The sequence below is a fragment of the Taudactylus pleione genome, unplaced genomic scaffold, assembly GCF_031769625.1.
Source record: "Taudactylus pleione unplaced genomic scaffold, aTauple2 ptg000317l, whole genome shotgun sequence".
Classification (NCBI taxonomy): Eukaryota; Metazoa; Chordata; class Amphibia; order Anura; family Myobatrachidae; genus Taudactylus; species Taudactylus pleione.
The window spans coordinates 3,949,523-3,965,546 of record NW_028284718.1 but is presented as its reverse complement, the minus strand read 5'-3'; the positions used below and the strand labels follow the sequence as shown (position 1 = coordinate 3,965,546).

Genomic DNA, 16,024 nt, shown 5'->3' with positions numbered 1-16,024 from the left:
ATGTCACATGCTGTGTGCAGATAAGTACTTACAAATAATTTTAGCAGTTTGACTAAAAACAAAATTAAATTGTGCAAATTAGTAAATACAATCTATTTTGAGAGTTTTGAAAAAACAACATTCAGTTGAAATTCACTCAGGAAATTGACTACAATAAGATAATAGAACCATTTCAAAAAATCTGATAATTTGGGCTCGTCCGGGATTTGAACCCGGGACCTCTCGCACCCTAAGCGAGAATCATACCCCTAGACCAACAAGCCACCTACCTGAAGATTTTTCTTTGGATTTTTCAATTGATTTTTAGAAAATAGCTTTTTGTTTTTAAAACACCATATACATTTATGTAAAAATGAATTTGTAGAATAAATAAAATATTTCCTTATGGTCCAGTAGATAGTTTTCTAAGGTATGCATATAGAAAAAGTGCAGGGACAAGATTTGTGAGTGCCTACAGAGTTTGGACTTCTCTCATGGATGAAGCTAAAGACTTGTCATATGCAATGTACAAATCATGCTTCCAGACACAGAAGAAAGGCAAAAGAATACCTTGCAATTTAATTTTTGAAATTTTTGTGTTTCAAAGTGAGACTATTCTTTTAAAACATTCAAAGCTATCTAGACAGAAGGGAACCTGCAGTTTTCCTGATATTCCACAATACGGTTGAAATTTGAATAAGTATGCTCTTATTTGTAGTACAACTAAAATGTTTTCGTAAGATTCTATTGATAGTTTTCTATGTGTGCTTATTTGGAAAGTGCAGTGACAAGATATAAAAATGGCGACAGAGTTTGGACTTGTCTGATCGATAAAACCCAAGACTTGTAAAAAGCTATGTTTAAATCATGCATAAATAGAAGAAAGGCAATAGGAAAATGATGAAGGCAAGATTCATAAGTATGTACAAATTCTATTGGGAGAATGGCAAAAACAAAACTCAGTTGATGCTATTGACTTAGCCAATTGAGAAAATCAGATATATATAAACCATGAGATGCACCGTAAAAAGAAAGAGAGGGCTCGTCAGGGAATTGAACCAGGGTCCTGTCGCGCCCAAAACGAAAATCATAGAATCATCAAGTAAGCATGTTTTATTTGATATCTTAACCAATTTTATGTGAAAATTATATTATTTTAAAGCAGTCACTAATGTGTACAAGGAGGAAATATTAGCATAAATAAAATATTTCCTAATAGTCAATAATTTTCTAAGTATACTTGCTTGAAAATTGCTGTGCAAAGTTTTATGATGCCCAGCAGAGTTTTTCTGATGGATAAAACCCAAGACATGTCACATGCTGTGTGCAGATAAGTACTTACAAATAATTTTAGCAGTTTGACTAAAAACAAAATTCAATTGTGCAAATTGGTAAATACAATCTATTTTGAGAGTTTTGAAAAAACAACATTCAGTTGAAATTCACTCAGGAAATTGAATACAATAAGATTATAGAACCATTTCAAAGAATCTGAAAACTTGGGCTCGTCCGGGATCTCTCGCACCCTAAGCGAGAATCATACCCCTAGACCAACGAGCCACCTACCTGAAGATTTTTCTTTGGATTTTTCAATTGATTTTTAGAAAATAGCTTTTTGTTTTTAAAACACCATATACATTTATGTAAAAATGAATTTGTAGAATAAATAAAATATTTCCTTATGGTCCAGTAGATAGTTTTCTAAGGTATGCATATAGAAAAAGTGCAGGGACAAGATTTGTGAGTGCCTACAGAGTTTGGGCTTCTCTCATGGACGAAACTAAAGACTTGTCATATGCAATGTACAAATCATGCTTCCAGACACAGAAGAATGGCAAAAGAAAACCTTGCAATTTCATTTTTTAACTTTTTGTGTTTCAAAGTGAGATTATTCTTTTAAAACATTCAAAGCTATCTAGACAGAAGGGAACCTGCAGTTTTCCTGATATACCACAATACGGTTGAAATTTTAATAAGTATGCTCTTATTTGTAGTACAACTAAAATGTTTTCGTAAGATTCTATTGATAGTTTTCTATGTGTGCTTATTTGGAAAGTGCAGTGACAAGATATAAAAATGGCGACAGAGTTTGGACTTGTCTGATCGATAAAACCCAAGACTTGTAAAAAGCTATGTGTAAATCATGCATAAATAGAAGAAAGGCAATAGGAAAATGATGAAGGCAAGATTCATAAGTATGTACAAATTCTATTGGGAGAATGGCAAAAACAAAACTCAGTTGATGCTATTGACTTAGCCAATTGAGAAAATCAGATATATATAAACCATGAGATGCACCGTAAAAAGAAAGAGAGGGCTCGTCAGGGAATTGAACCAGGGACCTGTCGCGCCCAAATCGAAAATCATAGAATCATCAAGTAAGCATGTTTTATTTGATATCTTAACCAATTTTATGTGAAAATTATATTATTTTAAAGCAGTCACTAATGTGTACAAGGAGGAAATATTAGCATAAATAAAATATTTCCTAATAGTCAATAATTTTCTAAGTATACTTGCTTGAAAATTGCTGTGCAAAGTTTTATGATGCCCAGCAGAGTTTTTCTGATGGATAAAACCCAAGACATGTCACATGCTGTGTGCAGATAAGTACTTACAAATAATTTTAGCAGTTTGACAAACCACTAAATTCAATTGTGCAAATTAGTAAATACAATCTATTTTGAGAGTTTTGAAAAAACAACATTCGGTTGAAATTCACTCAGGAAATTGACTACAATAAGATAATAGAACCATTTCAAAGAATCTGAAAATTTGGGCTTGTCCGGGATTTGAACCCGGGACCTCTCGCACCCTAAGCGAGAATCATACCCCTAGACCAACGAGCCACCTACCTGAAGATTTTGCTTTGGATTTTCCAATTGATTTTTAGAAAATAGCTTTTTGTTTTTAAAACACCATATACATTTATGTAAAAATGAATTTGTAGAATAAATAAAATATTTCCTTATGGTCCAGTAGATAGTTTTCTAAGGTATGCATATAGGAAAAGTGCAGGGACAAGATTTGTGAGTGCCTACTGAGTTTGGACTTCTCTCATGGATGAAGCTAAAGACTTGTCATATGCAATGTACAAATCATGCTTCCAGACACAGAAGAAAGGCAAAAGAATACCTTGCAATTTCATTTTTGAACTTTTTGTGTTTCAAAGTGAGACTATTCTTTTAAAACATTCAAAGCTATCTAGACAGAAGGGAACCTGCAGTTTTCCTGATATACCACAATACGGTTGAAATTTTAATAAGTATGCTCTTATTTGTAGTACAACTAAAATGTTTTCGTAAGATTCTATTGATAGTTTTCTATGTGTGCTTATTTGGAAAGTGCAGTGTCAAGATATAAAAATGGCGACAGAGTTTGGACTTGTCTGATCGATAAAACCCAAGACTTGTAAAAAGCTATGTGTAAATCATGCATAAATAGAAGAAAGGCAATAGGAAAATGATGAAGGCAAGATTCATAAGTATGTACAAATTCTATTGGGAGAATGGCAAAAACAAAACTCAGTTGATGCTATTGACTTAGCCAATTGAGAAAATCAGATATATATAAACCATGAGATGCACCGTAAAAAGAAAGAGAGGGCTCGTCAGGGAATTGAACCAGGGACCTGTCGCGCCCAAAACGAAAATCATAGAATCATCAAGTAAGCATGTTTTATTTGATATCTTAACCAATTTTATGTGAAAATTATATTATTTTAAAGCAGTCACTAATGTGTACAAGGAGGAAATATTAGCATAAATAAAATATTTCCTAATAGTCAATAATTTTCTAAGTATACTTGCTTGAAAATTGCTGTGCAAAGTTTTATGATGCCCAGCAGAGTTTTTCTGATGGATAAAACCCAAGACATGTCACATGCTGTGTGCAGATAAGTACTTACAAATAATTTTAGCAGTTTGACTAAAAACAAAATTAAATTGTGCAAATTAGTAAATACAATCTATTTTGAGAGTTTTGAAAAAACAACATTCAGTTGAAATTCACTCAGGAAATTGACTACAATAAGATAATAGAACCATTTCAAAAAATCTGATAATTTGGGCTCGTCCGGGATTTGAACCCGGGACCTCTTGCACCCTAAGCGAGAATCATACCCCTAGACCAACAAGCCACCTACCTGAAGATTTTTCTTTGGATTTTTCAATTGATTTTTAGAAAATAGCTTTTTGTTTTTAAAACACCATATACATTTATGTAAAAATGAATTTGTAGAATAAATAAAATATTTCCTTATGGTCCAGTAGATAGTTTTCTAAGGTATGCATATAGAAAAAGTGCAGGGACAAGATTTGTGAGTGCCTACAGAGTTTGGACTTCTCTCATGGATGAAGCTAAAGACTTGTCATATGCAATGTACAAATCATGCTTCCAGACACAGAAGAAAGGCAAAAGAATACCTTGCAATTTAATTTTTGAAATTTTTGTGTTTCAAAGTGAGACTATTCTTTTAAAACATTCAAAGCTATCTAGACAGAAGGGAACCTGCAGTTTTCCTGATATTCCACAATACGGTTGAAATTTGAATAAGTATGCTCTTATTTGTAGTACAACTAAAATGTTTTCGTAAGATTCTATTGATAGTTTTCTATGTGTGCTTATTTGGAAAGTGCAGTGACAAGATATAAAAATGGCGACAGAGTTTGGACTTGTCTGATCGATAAAACCCAAGACTTGTAAAAAGCTATGTTTAAATCATGCATAAATAGAAGAAAGGCAATAGGAAAATGATGAAGGCAAGATTCATAAGTATGTACAAATTCTATTGGGAGAATGGCAAAAACAAAACTCAGTTGATGCTATTGACTTAGCCAATTGAGAAAATCAGATATATATAAACCATGAGATGCACCGTAAAAAGAAAGAGAGGGCTCGTCAGGGAATTGAACCAGGGTCCTGTCGCGCCCAAAACGAAAATCATAGAATCATCAAGTAAGCATGTTTTATTTGATATCTTAACCAATTTTATGTGAAAATTATATTATTTTAAAGCAGTCACTAATGTGTACAAGGAGGAAATATTAGCATAAATAAAATATTTCCTAATAGTCAATAATTTTCTAAGTATACTTGCTTGAAAATTGCTGTGCAAAGTTTTATGATGCCCAGCAGAGTTTTTCTGATGGATAAAACCCAAGACATGTCACATGCTGTGTGCAGATAAGTACTTACAAATAATTTTAGCAGTTTGACTAAAAACAAAATTCAATTGTGCAAATTGGTAAATACAATCTATTTTGAGAGTTTTGAAAAAACAACATTCAGTTGAAATTCACTCAGGAAATTGACTACAATAAGATTATAGAACCATTTCAAAGAATCTGAAAACTTGGGCTCGTCCGGGATCTCTCGCACCCTAAGCGAGAATCATACCCCTAGACCAACGAGCCACCTACCTGAAGATTTTTCTTTGGATTTTTCAATTGATTTTTAGAAAATAGCTTTTTGTTTTTAAAACACCATATACATTTATGTAAAAATGAATTTGTAGAATAAATAAAATATTTCCTTATGGTCCAGTAGTTAGTTTTCTAAGGTATGCATATAGAAAAAGTGCAGGGACAAGATTTGTGAGTGCCTACAGAGTTTGGACTTCTCTCATGGATGAAGCTAAAGACTTGTCATATGCAATGTACAAATCATGCTTCCAGACACAGAAGAAAGGCAAAAGAATACCTTGCAATTTCATTTTTGAACTTTTTGTGTTTCAAAGTGAGACTATTCTTTTAAAACATTCAAAGCTATCTAGACAGAAGGGAACCTGCAGTTTTCCTGATATACCACAATACGGTTGAAATTTTAATAAGTATGCTCTTATTTGTAGTACAACTAAAATGTTTTCGTAAGATTCTATTGATAGTTTTCTATGTGTGCTTATTTGGAAAGTGCAGTGTCAAGATATAAAAATGGCGACAGAGTTTGGACTTGTCTGATCGATAAAACCCAAGACTTGTAAAAAGCTATGTGTAAATCATGCATAAATAGAAGAAAGGCAATAGGAAAATGCTGAAGGCAAGATTCATAAGTATGTACAAATTCTATTGGGAGTATGGCAAAAACAAAACTCAGTTGATGCTATTGACTTAGCCAATTGAGAAAATCAGATATATATAAACCATGAGATGCACCGTAAAAAGAAAGAGAGGGCTCGTCAGGGAATTGAACCAGGGACCTGTCGCGCCCAAATCGAAAATCATAGAATCATCAAGTAAGCATGTTTTATTTGATATCTTAACCAATTTTATGTGAAAATTATATTATTTTAAAGCAGTCACTAATGTGTACAAGGAGGAAATATTAGCATAAATAAAATATTTCCTAATAGTCAATAATTTTCTAAGTATACTTGCTTGAAAATTGCTGTGCAAAGTTTTATGATGCCCAGCAGAGTTTTTCTGATGGATAAAACCCAAGACATGTCACATGCTGTGTGCAGATAAGTACTTACAAATAATTTTAGCAGTTTGACAAACCACTAAATTCAATTGTGCAAATTAGTAAATACAATCTATTTTGAGAGTTTTGAAAAAACAACATTCAGTTGAAATTCACTCAGGAAATTGACTACAATAAGATAATAGAACCATTTCAAAGAATCTGAAAATTTGGGCTTGTCCGGGATTTGAACCCGGGACCTCTCGCACCCTAAGCGAGAATCATACCCCTAGACCAACGAGCCACCTACCTGAAGATTTTGCTTTGGATTTTCCAATTGATTTTTAGAAAATAGCTTTTTGTTTTTAAAACACCATATACATTTATGTAAAAATGAATTTGTAGAATAAATAAAATATTTCCTTATGGTCCAGTAGATAGTTTTCTAAGGTATGCATATAGGAAAAGTGCAGGGACAAGATTTGTGAGTGCCTACTGAGTTTGGACTTCTCTCATGGATGAAGCTAAAGACTTGTCATATGCAATGTACAAATCATGCTTCCAGACACAGAAGAAAGGCAAAAGAATACCTTGCAATTTCATTTTTGAACTTTTTGTGTTTCAAAGTGAGACTATTCTTTTAAAACATTCAAAGCTATCTAGACAGAAGGGAACCTGCAGTTTTCCTGATATACCACAATACGGTTGAAATTTTAATAAGTATGCTCTTATTTGTAGTACAACTAAAATGTTTTCGTAAGATTCTATTGATAGTTTTCTATGTGTGCTTATTTGGAAAGTGCAGTGTCAAGATATAAAAATGGCGACAGAGTTTGGACTTGTCTGATCGATAAAACCCAAGACTTGTAAAAAGCTATGTGTAAATCATGCATAAATAGAAGAAAGGCAATAGGAAAATGATGAAGGCAAGATTCATAAGTATGTACAAATTCTATTGGGAGAATGGCAAAAACAAAACTCAGTTGATGCTATTGACTTAGCCAATTGAGAAAATCAGATATATATAAACCATGAGATGCACCGTAAAAAGAAAGAGGGGGCTCGTCAGGGAATTGAACCAGGGACCTGTCGCGCCCAAAACGAAAATCATAGAATCATCAAGTAAGCATGTTTTATTTGATATCTTAACCAATTTTATGTGAAAATTATATTATTTTAAAGCAGTCACTAATGTGTACAAGGAGGAAATATTAGCATAAATAAAATATTTCCTAATAGTCAATAATTTTCTAAGTATACTTGCTTGAAAATTGCTGTGCAAAGTTTTATGATGCCCAGCAGAGTTTATCTGATGGATAAAACCCAAGACATGTCACATGCTGTGTGCAGATAAGTACTTACAAATAATTTTAGCAGTTTGACTAAAAACAAAATTAAATTGTGCAAATTAGTAAATACAATCTATTTTGAGAGTTTTGAAAAAACAACATTCAGTTGAAATTCACTCAGGAAATTGACTACAATAAGATAATAGAACCATTTCAAAAAATCTGATAATTTGGGCTCGTCCGGGATTTGAACCCGGGACCTCTCGCACCCTAAGCGAGAATCATACCCCTAGACCAACAAGCCACCTACCTGAAGATTTTTCTTTGGATTTTTCAATTGATTTTTAGAAAATAGCTTTTTGTTTTTAAAACACCATATACATTTATGTAAAAATGAATTTGTAGAATAAATAAAATATTTCCTTATGGTCCAGTAGATAGTTTTCTAAGGTATGCATATAGAAAAAGTGCAGGGACAAGATTTGTGAGTGCCTACAGAGTTTGGACTTCTCTCATGGATGAAGCTAAAGACTTGTCATATGCAATGTACAAATCATGCTTCCAGACACAGAAGAAAGGCAAAAGAATACCTTGCAATTTAATTTTTGAAATTTTTGTGTTTCAAAGTGAGACTATTCTTTTAAAACATTCAAAGCTATCTAGACAGAAGGGAACCTGCAGTTTTCCTGATATTCCACAATACGGTTGAAATTTGAATAAGTATGCTCTTATTTGTAGTACAACTAAAATGTTTTCGTAAGATTCTATTGATAGTTTTCTATGTGTGCTTATTTGGAAAGTGCAGTGACAAGATATAAAAATGGCGACAGAGTTTGGACTTGTCTGATCGATAAAACCCAAGACTTGTAAAAAGCTATGTTTAAATCATGCATAAATAGAAGAAAGGCAATAGGAAAATGATGAAGGCAAGATTCATAAGTATGTACAAATTCTATTGGGAGAATGGCAAAAACAAAACTCAGTTGATGCTATTGACTTAGCCAATTGAGAAAATCAGATATATATAAACCATGAGATGCACCATAAAAAGAAAGAGAGGGCTCGTCAGGGAATTGAACCAGGGTCCTGTCGCGCCCAAAACGAAAATCATAGAATCATCAAGTAAGCATGTTTTATTTGATATCTTAACCAATTTTATGTGAAAATTATATTATTTTAAAGCAGTCACTAATGTGTACAAGGAGGAAATATTAGCATAAATAAAATATTTCCTAATAGTCAATAATTTTCTAAGTATACTTGCTTGAAAATTGCTGTGCAAAGTTTTATGATGCCCAGCAGAGTTTTTCTGATGGATAAAACCCAAGACATGTCACATGCTGTGTGCAGATAAGTACTTACAAATAATTTTAGCAGTTTGACTAAAAACAAAATTCAATTGTGCAAATTGGTAAATACAATCTATTTTGAGAGTTTTGAAAAAACAACATTCAGTTGAAATTCACTCAGGAAATTGACTACAATAAGATTATAGAACCATTTCAAAGAATCTGAAAACTTGGGCTCGTCCGGGATTTGAACCCGGGACCTCTCGCACCCTAAGCGAGAATCATACCCCTAGACCAACGAGCCACCTACCTGAAGATTTTTCTTTGGATTTTTCAATTGATTTTTAGAAAATAGCTTTTTGTTTTTAAAACACCATATACATTTATGTAAAAATGAATTTGTAGAATAAATAAAATATTTCCTTATGGTCCAGTAGTTAGTTTTCTAAGGTATGCATATAGAAAAAGTGCAGGGACAAGATTTGTGAGTGCCTACAGAGTTTGGACTTCTCTCATGGATGAAGCTAAAGACTTGTCATATGCAATGTACAAATCATGCTTCCAGACACAGAAGAAAGGCAAAAGAATACCTTGCAATTTCATTTTTGAACTTTTTGTGTTTCAAAGTGAGACTATTCTTTTAAAACATTCAAAGCTATCTAGACAGAAGGGAACCTGCAGTTTTCCTGATATACCACAATACGGTTGAAATTTTAATAAGTATGCTCTTATTTGTAGTACAACTAAAATGTTTTTGTAAGATTCTATTGATAGTTTTCTATGTGTGCTTATTTGGAAAGTGCAGTGTCAAGATATAAAAATGGCGACAGAGTTTGGACTTGTCTGATCGATAAAACCCAAGACTTGTAAAAAGCTATGTGTAAATCATGCATAAATAGAAGAAAGGCAATAGGAAAATGATGAAGGCAAGATTCATAAGTATGTACAAATTCTATTGGGAGAATGGCAAAAACAAAACTCAGTTGATGCTATTGACTTAGCCAATTGAGAAAATCAGATATATATAAACCATGAGATGCACCGTAAAAAGAAAGAGAGGGCTCGTCAGGGAATTGAACCAGGGACCTGTCGCGCCCAAAACGAAAATCATAGAATCATCAAGTAAGCATGTTTTATTTGATATCTTAACCAATTTTATGTGAAAATTATATTATTTTAAAGCAGTCACTAATGTGTACAAGGAGGAAATATTAGCATAAATAAAATATTTCCTAATAGTCAATAATTTTCTAAGTATACTTGCTTGAAAATTGCTGTGCAAAGTTTTATGATGCCCAGCAGAGTTTTTCTGATGGATAAAACCCAAGACATGTCACATGCTGTGTGCAGATAAGTACTTACAAATAATTTTAGCAGTTTGACTAAAAACAAAATTAAATTGTGCAAATTAGTAAATACAATCTATTTTGAGAGTTTTGAAAAAACAACATTCAGTTGAAATTCACTCAGGAAATTGACTACAATAAGATAATAGAACCATTTCAAAAAATCTGATAATTTGGGCTCTTTCGGGATTTGAACCCGGGACCTCTCGCACCCTAAGCGAGAATCATACCCCTAGACCAACAAGCCACCTACCTGAAGATTTTTCTTTGGATTTTTCAATTGATTTTTAGAAAATAGCTTTTTGTTTTTAAAACACCATATACATTTATGTAAAAATGAATTTGTAGAATAAATAAAATATTTCCTTATGGTCCAGTAGATAGTTTTCTAAGGTATGCATATAGAAAAAGTGCAGGGACAAGATTTGTGAGTGCCTACAGAGTTTGGACTTCTCTCATGGATGAAGCTAAAGACTTGTCATATGCAATGTACAAATCATGCTTCCAGACACAGAAGAAAGGCAAAAGAATACCTTGCAATTTAATTTTTGAAATTTTTGTGTTTCAAAGTGAGACTATTCTTTTAAAACATTCAAAGCTATCTAGACAGAAGGGAACCTGCAGTTTTCCTGATATTCCACAATACGGTTGAAATTTGAATAAGTATGCTCTTATTTGTAGTACAACTAAAATGTTTTCGTAAGATTCTATTGATAGTTTTCTATGTGTGCTTATTTGGAAAGTGCAGTGACAAGATATAAAAATGGCGACAGAGTTTGGACTTGTCTGATCGATAAAACCCAAGACTTGTAAAAAGCTATGTTTAAATCATGCATAAATAGAAGAAAGGCAATAGGAAAATGATGAAGGCAAGATTCATAAGTATGTACAAATTCTATTGGGAGAATGGCAAAAACAAAACTCAGTTGATGCTATTGACTTAGCCAATTGAGAAAATCAGATATATATAAACCATGAGATGCACCGTAAAAAGAAAGAGAGGGCTCGTCAGGGAATTGAACCAGGGTCCTGTCGCGCCCAAAACGAAAATCATAGAATCATCAAGTAAGCATGTTTTATTTGATATCTTAACCAATTTTATGTGAAAATTATATTATTTTAAAGCAGTCACTAATGTGTACAAGGAGGAAATATTAGCATAAATAAAATATTTCCTAATAGTCAATAATTTTCTAAGTATACTTGCTTGAAAATTGCTGTGCAAAGTTTTATGATGCCCAGCAGAGTTTTTCTGATGGATAAAACCCAAGACATGTCACATGCTGTGTGCAGATAAGTACTTACAAATAATTTTAGCAGTTTGACTAAAAACAAAATTCAATTGTGCAAATTGGTAAATACAATCTATTTTGAGAGTTTTGAAAAAACAACATTCAGTTGAAATTCACTCAGGAAATTGACTACAATAAGATAATAGAACCATTTCAAAGAATCTGAAAATTTGGGCTTGTCCGGGATTTGAACCCGGGACCTCTCGCACCCTAAGCGAGAATCATACCCCTAGACCAACGAGCCACCTACCTGAAGATTTTTCTTTGGATTTTTCAATTGATTTTTAGAAAATAGCTTTTTGTTTTTAAAACACCATATACATTTATGTAAAAATGAATTTGTAGAATAAATAAAATATTTCCTTATGGTCCAGTAGTTAGTTTTCTAAGGTATGCATATAGAAAAAGTGCAGGGACAAGATTTGTGAGTGCCTACAGAGTTTGGACTTCTCTCATGGATGAAGCTAAAGACTTGTCATATGCAATGTACAAATCATGCTTCCAGACACAGAAGAAAGGCAAAAGAATACCTTGCAATTTAATTTTTGAAATTTTTGTGTTTCAAAGTGAGACTATTCTTTTAAAACATTCAAAGCTATCTAGACAGAAGGGAACCTGCAGTTTTCCTGATATTCCACAATACGGTTGAAATTTGAATAAGTATGCTCTTATTTGTAGTACAACTAAAATGTTTTCGTAAGATTCTATTGATAGTTTTCTATGTGTGCTTATTTGGAAAGTGCAGTGACAAGATATAAAAATGGCGACAGAGTTTGGACTTGTCTGATCGATAAAACCCAAGACTTGTAAAAAGCTATGTTTAAATCATGCATAAATAGAAGAAAGGCAATAGGAAAATGATGAAGGCAAGATTCATAAGTATGTACAAATTCTATTGGGAGAATGGCAAAAACAAAACTCAGTTGATGCTATTGACTTAGCCAATTGAGAAAATCAGATATATATAAACCATGAGATGCACCGTAAAAAGAAAGAGAGGGCTCGTCAGGGAATTGAACCAGGGTCCTGTCGCTCCCAAAACGAAAATCATAGAATCATCAAGTAAGCATGTTTTATTTGATATCTTAACCAATTTTATGTGAAAATTATATTATTTTAAAGCAGTCACTAATGTGTACAAGGAGGAAATATTAGCATAAATAAAATATTTCCTAATAGTCAATAATTTTCTAAGTATACTTGCTTGAAAATTGCTGTGCAAAGTTTTATGATGCCCAGCAGAGTTTTTCTGATGGATAAAACCCAAGACATGTCACATGCTGTGTGCAGATAAGTACTTACAAATAATTTTAGCAGTTTGACTAAAAACAAAATTCAATTGTGCAAATTGGTAAATACAATCTATTTTGAGAGTTTTGAAAAAACAACATTCAGTTGAAATTCACTCAGGAAATTGACTACAATAAGATTATAGAACCATTTCAAAGAATCTGAAAACTTGGGCTCGTCCGGGATCTCTCGCACCCTAAGCGAGAATCATACCCCTAGACCAACGAGCCACCTACCTGAAGATTTTTCTTTGGATTTTTCAATTGATTTTTAGAAAATAGCTTTTTGTTTTTAAAACACCATATACATTTATGTAAAAATGAATTTGTAGAATAAATAAAATATTTCCTTATGGTCCAGTAGTTAGTTTTCTAAGGTATGCATATAGAAAAAGTGCAGGGACAAGATTTGTGAGTGCCTACAGAGTTTGGACTTCTCTCATGGATGAAGCTAAAGACTTGTCATATGCAATGTACAAATCATGCTTCCAGACACAGAAGAAAGGCAAAAGAATACCTTGCAATTTCATTTTTGAACTTTTTGTGTTTCAAAGTGAGACTATTATTTTAAAACATTCAAAGCTATCTAGACAGAAGGGAACCTGCAGTTTTCCTGATATACCACAATACGGTTGAAATTTTAATAAGTATGCTCTTATTTGTAGTACAACTAAAATGTTTTCGTAAGATTCTATTGATAGTTTTCTATGTGTGCTTATTTGGAAAGTGCAGTGTCAAGATATAAAAATGGCGACAGAGTTTGGACTTGTCTGATCGATAAAACCCAAGACTTGTAAAAAGCTATGTGTAAATCATGCATAAATAGAAGAAAGGCAATAGGAAAATGATGAAGGCAAGATTCATAAGTATGTACAAATTCTATTGGGAGTATGGCAAAAACAAAACTCAGTTGATGCTATTGACTTAGCCAATTGAGAAAATCAGATATATATAAACCATGAGATGCACCGTAAAAAGAAAGAGAGGGCTCGTCAGGGAATTGAACCAGGGACCTGTCGCGCCCAAATCGAAAATCATAGAATCATCAAGTAAGCATGTTTTATTTGATATCTTAACCAATTTTATGTGAAAATTATATTATTTTAAAGCAGTCACTAATGTGTACAAGGAGGAAATATTAGCATAAATAAAATATTTCCTAATAGTCAATAATTTTCTAAGTATACTTGCTTGAAAATTGCTGTGCAAAGTTTTATGATGCCCAGCAGAGTTTTTCTGATGGATAAAACCCAAGACATGTCACATGCTGTGTGCAGATAAGTACTTACAAATAATTTTAGCAGTTTGACAAACCACTAAATTCAATTGTGCAAATTAGTAAATACAATCTATTTTGAGAGTTTTGAAAAAACAACATTCAGTTGAAATTCACTCAGGAAATTGACTACAATAAGATAATAGAACCATTTCAAAGAATCTGAAAATTTGGGCTTGTCCGGGATTTGAACCCGGGACCTCTCGCACCCTAAGCGAGAATCATACCCCTAGACCAACGAGCCACCTACCTGAAGATTTTGCTTTGGATTTTCCAATTGATTTTTAGAAAATAGCTTTTTGTTTTTAAAACACCATATACATTTATGTAAAAATGAATTTGTAGAATAAATAAAATATTTCCTTATGGTCCAGTAGATAGTTTTCTAAGGTATGCATATAGGAAAAGTGCAGGGACAAGATTTGTGAGTGCCTACTGAGTTTGGACTTCTCTCATGGATGAAGCTAAAGACTTGTCATATGCAATGTACAAATCATGCTTCCAGACACAGAAGAAAGGCAAAAGAATACCTTGCAATTTAATTTTTGAAATTTTTGTGTTTCAAAGTGAGACTATTCTTTTAAAACATTCAAAGCTATCTAGACAGAAGGGAACCTGCAGTTTTCCTGATATTCCACAATACGGTTGAAATTTGAATAAGTATGCTCTTATTTGTAGTACAACTAAAATGTTTTCGTAAGATTCTATTGATAGTTTTCTATGTGTGCTTATTTGGAAAGTGCAGTGACAAGATATAAAAATGGCGACAGAGTTTGGACTTGTCTGATCGATAAAACCCAAGACTTGTAAAAAGCTATGTTTAAATCATGCATAAATAGAAGAAAGGCAATAGGAAAATGATGAAGGCAAGATTCATAAGTATGTACAAATTCTATTGGGAGAATGGCAAAAACAAAACTCAGTTGATGCTATTGACTTAGCCAATTGAGAAAATCAGATATATATAAACCATGAGATGCACCGTAAAAAGAAAGAGAGGGCTCGTCAGGGAATTGAACCAGGGTCCTGTCGCGCCCAAAACGAAAATCATAGAATCATCAAGTAAGCATGTTTTATTTGATATCTTAACCAATTTTATGTGAAAATTATATTATTTTAAAGCAGTCACTAATGTGTACAAGGAGGAAATATTAGCATAAATAAAATATTTCCTAATAGTCAATAATTTTCTAAGTATACTTGCTTGAAAATTGCTGTGCAAAGTTTTATGATGCCCAGCAGAGTTTTTCTGATGGATAAAACCCAAGACATGTCACATGCTGTGTGCAGATAAGTACTTACAAATAATTTTAGCAGTTTGACTAAAAACAAAATTCAATTGTGCAAATTGGTAAATACAATCTATTTTGAGAGTTTTGAAAAAACAACATTCAGTTGAAATTCACTCAGGAAATTGACTACAATAAGATTATAGAACCATTTCAAAGAATCTGAAAACTTGGGCTCGTCCGGGATTTGAACCCGGGACCTCTCGCACCCTAAGCGAGAATCATACCCCTAGACCAACGAGCCACCTACCTGAAGATATTTCTTTGGATTTTTCAATTGATTTTTAGAAAATAGCTTTTTGTTTTTAAAACACCATATACATTTATGTACAAATGAATTTGTAGAATAAATAAAATATTTCCTTATGGTCCAGTAGTTAGTTTTCTAAGGTATGCATATAGAAAAAGTGCAGGGACAAGATTTGTGAGTGCCTACAGAGTTTGGACTTCTCTCATGGATGAAGCTAAAGACTTGTCATATGCAATGTACAAATCATGCTTCCAGACACAGAAGAAAGGCAAAAGAATACCTTGCAATTTAATTTTTGAAATTTTTGTGTTTCAAAGTGAGACTAT

At 32.8% G+C, this 16,024-nt stretch overlaps 9 non-coding genes across 9 annotated transcripts; all 9 read right to left on the bottom strand.

Annotated features, from left to right (window-relative positions):
- Positions 1-191: 191 nt before the first annotated feature.
- On the bottom strand, positions 192-263 carry TRNAP-AGG (transfer RNA proline (anticodon AGG)). Its single transcript has one exon. It is a non-coding gene; the product is annotated as a tRNA-Pro (tRNA).
- Positions 264-2,756: 2,493 nt separating this feature from the next.
- On the bottom strand, positions 2,757-2,828 carry TRNAP-AGG (transfer RNA proline (anticodon AGG)). The gene has a single exon. It is a non-coding gene; the product is annotated as a tRNA-Pro (tRNA).
- A 1,217-nt stretch (positions 2,829-4,045) lies between these two features.
- On the bottom strand, positions 4,046-4,117 carry TRNAP-AGG (transfer RNA proline (anticodon AGG)). The gene has a single exon. It is a non-coding gene; the product is annotated as a tRNA-Pro (tRNA).
- A 2,493-nt stretch (positions 4,118-6,610) lies between these two features.
- On the bottom strand, positions 6,611-6,682 carry TRNAP-AGG (transfer RNA proline (anticodon AGG)). The gene has a single exon. It is a non-coding gene; the product is annotated as a tRNA-Pro (tRNA).
- A 1,217-nt stretch (positions 6,683-7,899) lies between these two features.
- Positions 7,900-7,971, bottom strand: TRNAP-AGG (transfer RNA proline (anticodon AGG)). The gene has a single exon. It is a non-coding gene; the product is annotated as a tRNA-Pro (tRNA).
- Positions 7,972-9,188: 1,217 nt separating this feature from the next.
- On the bottom strand, positions 9,189-9,260 carry TRNAP-AGG (transfer RNA proline (anticodon AGG)). Its single transcript has one exon. It is a non-coding gene; the product is annotated as a tRNA-Pro (tRNA).
- A 2,506-nt stretch (positions 9,261-11,766) lies between these two features.
- Positions 11,767-11,838, bottom strand: TRNAP-AGG (transfer RNA proline (anticodon AGG)). The gene has a single exon. It is a non-coding gene; the product is annotated as a tRNA-Pro (tRNA).
- Positions 11,839-14,331: 2,493 nt separating this feature from the next.
- Positions 14,332-14,403, bottom strand: TRNAP-AGG (transfer RNA proline (anticodon AGG)). The gene has a single exon. It is a non-coding gene; the product is annotated as a tRNA-Pro (tRNA).
- Positions 14,404-15,620: 1,217 nt separating this feature from the next.
- Positions 15,621-15,692, bottom strand: TRNAP-AGG (transfer RNA proline (anticodon AGG)). Its single transcript has one exon. It is a non-coding gene; the product is annotated as a tRNA-Pro (tRNA).
- Between the last annotated feature and the right edge of the window lie 332 nt (positions 15,693-16,024).